This window comes from Amphimedon queenslandica, unplaced genomic scaffold (genome assembly GCF_000090795.2).
Source record: "Amphimedon queenslandica unplaced genomic scaffold, v1.1 AMPQUscaffold_12054, whole genome shotgun sequence".
NCBI classification, from domain to species: Eukaryota; Metazoa; Porifera; class Demospongiae; order Haplosclerida; family Niphatidae; genus Amphimedon; species Amphimedon queenslandica.
The window spans coordinates 9,428-14,669 of NW_003547707.1; the positions used below are offsets into that span (position 1 = coordinate 9,428).

At 35.9% G+C, this 5,242-nt stretch overlaps 1 long non-coding RNA gene across 1 annotated transcript; it reads left to right on the top strand.

Moving 5' to 3' along the window:
• Positions 1-375: 375 nt before the first annotated feature.
• LOC109588502 (uncharacterized) lies at positions 376-732 on the top strand. The gene is made up of 2 exons (XR_002188203.1): positions 376-489; positions 544-732. It is a non-coding gene; the product is annotated as an uncharacterized LOC109588502 (long non-coding RNA).
• The last annotated feature ends 4,510 nt before the right edge of the window (positions 733-5,242 follow it).

Below are 5,242 nucleotides of genomic sequence, written 5' to 3' on the forward strand. Positions count from 1 at the left end.
GAGACTGCATTTACCCTTTCCTGTGGTGTTGAGCATTCAGGGTGTAAGCAAATTCTACTAGTTGCATGGGGACATCTTTGTTTTTTTGTCCACTTAGGAATGTAGTCATCTTTTGTAATATTGCGTCTTGCCTCTACTAGATGACACTTACAAATACAGGCATCATCTTCTAGTGACGCTCCAAGATGCTTACAGATAAATGATTTTACATCTTCAGATAACGTACCAAGGTGGGAATGATAAATGTGGCTTAATTCTAATCCACACAGTTTACAATTATGATGATCTAATGAGAGTGTATTCAAATGAACTTTGCAAAACCATGTAAATCAGTTATGTACCTTTCCTTTTTGATAGCATTCTCAATAGTAAGTGTGGGACACAAAATGTTTTTTGGTGAATCTAAATTTGGAATAATGAAGCATCACATGAATAGGTCAACAAGTAACAAAGATCTCAAAAACTCTAATGTTCTAAAGAACTAAATAGGTACCTGTAATCTTGTCTATCACTATCTTTTATCTGTTTATATAAAAATGAAAGAACAATACTATGAACAGAAGCAACTGCTACGAAGACCACAGCAGGTGGAATAATTTTCTTTTTGATTTATAATAATATTCATTTGTATGATGTAATTATGACAATTTTGGTAAAGTCAATGCAGGTGGCCATATTGGCCAATTATTGTGCGTGGGCGTGTTCTCTCAGAAAATAAATCTTGATAACTAAGCACTTCCGGTGATGGGTGCGGTTAGACTGGGTCTGTGTACTGTTGATTTCACTTCAAATGGAACACCTGGGCCGTGGCCGGGTCAGCCATTTTTATCACGTGAGCTTACTTTCAGAATGACCAGATCCCGGACCCGGTCCGCCCGGGCGTTCCATTTGAACTGAAATCAACAGTAGTATATCTATGATTTCGTGGATTCCCTCCTAATTTGCAAAAATAAAATCCGGGAAAATCAATTTAATACGGTACCCGCATGGCACATGTGGTAGGATTCGCGAAATTAAAATCTGTGAATTGGAATCTTAGCAGATTTCGCGAAATATAATTCCCTCGAAAAAAATCACTTATATGGTATAACTAAAAATTGAAATTTTAAAAATTAATTTCTAACATTCAGTTACAGACTGTAAACTGTAAATTGTTTCAATATCTACTAACATTCACTATTGGTAGTGGTTTGTGTGGTTGTTCTTTTCTGTGTCTATCAATCAATGTCTTCGTTTGATCTTTAAGAGTAACCACCAGGAGAGGAGGAGTAAGATATCCTTTAATCTCAAAATATTCAAGTGATGGATGGATGAAGATAGTTTCATATAAATGTTGTACTAGTTCTATCCAGTTAGATTGAGATGACTCGTAATTAATATTAGCACACTCTATCCTCAGTAGTCTGATGGTTGTATGTGACTGTAACATGTTAGTAACAGCAGGTAGTACCTGTTCATAAAACAATGGTGTCATTATTTGTTTCTTCTCTTCCACACTACAGTTACTGCATGACTGATCTGGTATGAAGTTCACTTTAAGTTCTGTGAGATTGTTCTTATGAGAGATGACATTAATAAAAGTTCTTATCTCTTCATTCAGTGGAATGGATACACTCAACTGCTGTAGACTGGTGTTGTGTCTGAGACCAGTTGTTAGGAAGGACAGGTATGAACTGGGAATGTCATTATCAATCTCAAGGTATTTCAGTGTTTGGTTCTCTGTTAGAATGTTTTGAATTCCGTTATACAGACTGTAATATACTTTTGCCACATTCAGAGCATTTTGTAGGTCTTGCATTAACATATGAAGAACAAGAGATGAAGAGCTGCTACCCATCCTACTTTCCTCTTCCAGACTATGCATACTGCTGTTCAGATCCTTTATCTTTACACTCAGAGCTTTAAGTGTAGTATTGGTTTGTAGAATAGTAAATAGTTCAGTAGCACTCTCAACTGTGTCTAGTGGTAAAGTAAGTGTATGTAGACTGGGATGAGAGAGAAATAAAAGATGTGGTGGGTATGGATCATGTAGTATCAGACAGAGTAATCCTTTGATATGTGGAAGGAGTGATGATGTCATCAGTTCACTACTATTCCTCCATCCTCCTATCTCTAGAGCAGTCAGTGGTGTGTTCACCTCTACTATAGTCAGTGATGATGGTAGGAGTTCATTAGATATGTTCAGTGAAAGAGCTTGTAATGTGTTGTTGTCTTTTAGTAACTGTTCTATTACTCCATCAGGTAGAGGAGGAGGAGGAGCAAGTACATTAAAATTAATATGTGTTGTTAAGTCAATTCCTAATGATGTTATTGTTTTATTTCTTGTTACTCCTCTAATGACACTGATAATAATACTTGTTATTTCATTCCCTCCTTCATACTTAATCTTCACTTCTTGTAGTGTTGAATTCATTTCTATACATTTCTCAAGTTCAGTGCACTTGTCTATGTAGTATGTATTGTCAACTGTTAGTATAGTAGGATATTCCATTATTAAGTGCAGTATCTTCAATTGAGGAAGATTGAGGAACTGTAACAATACAAGACAGGGAAAATATTGACCTTCAGATAATTCACAGTAGCACTCCTGAATATTGTATAGAAGTGATGGTTGTAATAATTTGTGTATTAATTCATCAGTGGGATGATCCAACACTACCTCCAGTCTCTTACACTGGGTCTGTAGTAAGTTATTGGTTAGTCCAGCAGTAAAGACTGATAGTTCCTGGTTAAATACAAGCCCCAGGTGCAAGTTATTCCATGTTGTGTTGGAATTGTTTATACAATAACTGAGACACAACCAGTCAAACAATGATAATGATACTCTATCGAGACACAGTGAGTGGTTGTTTATGGATTGTGCTAATACTTGACATAATGTTGTGTTCTGTGATTCATACAGGAGTTGAAGAAGAAGCATGGGAAAATTGTCAAAATCATGACATCTGATATGATCATTGACAAATTTTTGATGTCTAACCTCAGGATTCTGATAGAAGTAGGAGAGATGACAAGTCTCAAATCCAAACAATGGTTTCCTCTTACACTGTAAGTCAAGTTGTTGTATATTAAAATACTGTTGATAGCTCTCATGTTCAAGGTGAGTTAGACCTGCCACAAACCTCAGACACATTCGAAAATGATCATCATCAAAGTGATCCTTAAACACTTCTTCTGTCTTCTTCTCATGCTTAATCCACCATGCAGCTAGAAATTCCTGTATACTCAAGTGAAGGAACTGATACTTCTCCTCATCATATTCTGTGAATCTTGTCATCAATCCAAGATAATCTTCCTTGACTTCCTCACTCAGTGACGACTGTAGTTGATGTGAAGAGAATGTCATTCTTGTATTAGCCAGGTTAGTATAAGCTAATTGACACATCTCTTGTAAAGGTTTAGCTAATTGTGATGGTAATGAAGGAAGACTACCTAAAGTATGTGGGTTAATGTCACGTCTTTTAACATGTCTTCTGATAGTTTGTAGGATAAAGTTCTGATACAGTTGAGTGAGTGTTGTTTGTAAGTGTCCTCCTTCTTTACAATAAACTAAGATGACCATGGAACAGACTAGTGGTACATAACACAATGATTGGACATCATTTCGTACTTTAAGATCATTAATGAGTTTCACTGCTAGTTGTGAGTCCTTACTGCTTTGAGTAGTTGTGAAATGTGATTTGTATTTTGCATTAGTTATTGATTTTATCCTTTCATCTTGTTCAGTGTTTTCATCAATGAGGTTTTGTGCTAGTTTTGTATCTTTTTGAAGTGTTTGTATAATTACTGTTGATATTTCTTCCTTAGAAAATCCAATGACCTGAACATGTCTACTGAGAGTATCCATTTTCAAAAGTGAAGAGGAGGCATAGCTACGAGAGGAAACAATTACTGAACATTTGTTTAACTGCTTTCTATGAATTATACTAGTAGCTAATGAAGACTGTCTCAGTCGTTCACTTAGTTCATCCCAACCATCAAAGATTATCAGTAATCCTTCTCCATTCTTCTTCTCAAACCATTCAGCTACCATGGGAACTTCATAACATCTATACTCAAACAGATCAGCTAGTGTAGTAGCTGTAGCTATCTTGCTATCCCTTAAAGGACAATAAAGTACCAAGTCATACTGTTGGTGTACAAGTGGTCCATTAGACCACATATTTAACAGTTTACGACAGAGTGTGGTCTTGCCAATACCAGGAGAACCGTCTATTACTACTCTGAGAGAAAGAGAACTATCTGTGGGTTGAAGGACATCTTCAACACTTATCTCTTTGTTTCCAGTTAGTTTAACTGTTGTATCAACTTGTCCTCTTAGCAGATGCCAAGCTGATTCTGCTTGTGTGCTGGAGTCTTGTTTTTCTACTAGTGCTAGTCTTCCAAAGAAATCTTTTCCAATTCTTGGTGGCCAGTCTGTAGCAACAATAGGTTGGTGTTTGTAGTGTTGTCTCATATTGCCAGCATATCCTTGAACATCATCAGGTATTGAACTAATGGATGTGACATTATCAGGTATAGACTGACCTAATTTATTGAGATATAATGACAATATTGATCACTGATAATGTACACACACACTCACCTAACTGGTGTAATATAGAGGTAGCAATATCTGTTAGTGTACGATGTTGTTGGTTTATTAATACATGACATATATCAATAAGATACTGCTCTGGATTAAGAGAGGATTCCAACTGTCGTTGTATCACAGCCACTAATTGACTTGATTTCCTATAATCAGATATTCCTGTTACTGTTTGTATATTCTCTTTAGTATCCAGTGGTATCAGTCCTTCAGCATACAGTGCATCAGTTACTCTGTAAAGGTTAGTAGTAATGGCATCAGTGAGTTTAACAGAATGAGTCCTGAATATATCCTTTGGATTACCTGCAGTAGTGTATCAGTTAATGAGTGTTGTATTAAGTGTATGTTTACCTGTTATAGGACCAGGATTGAGTTCAACATCTCCTGATAAGAGGAGGAGGAGAAGTAAAACTAAATAGTAGATCAGGTCAGAGCTACTCCCAATAGTAGCTATAAACAAGACTAATGACTGGAGGCAGTGGATCATAACAGTAACAGTAATTATGCCTATTGTAAATACACTGTATGATAATATTATTGTAATACACTGTATGATAATATTATATACTGTTAGTTTGTTTACCAGTTGGAGGAATAAAATTGAGCTTCATATATCTTAATAAAGATAAAAGAAGAAAAACAAAAAGAGCGGAC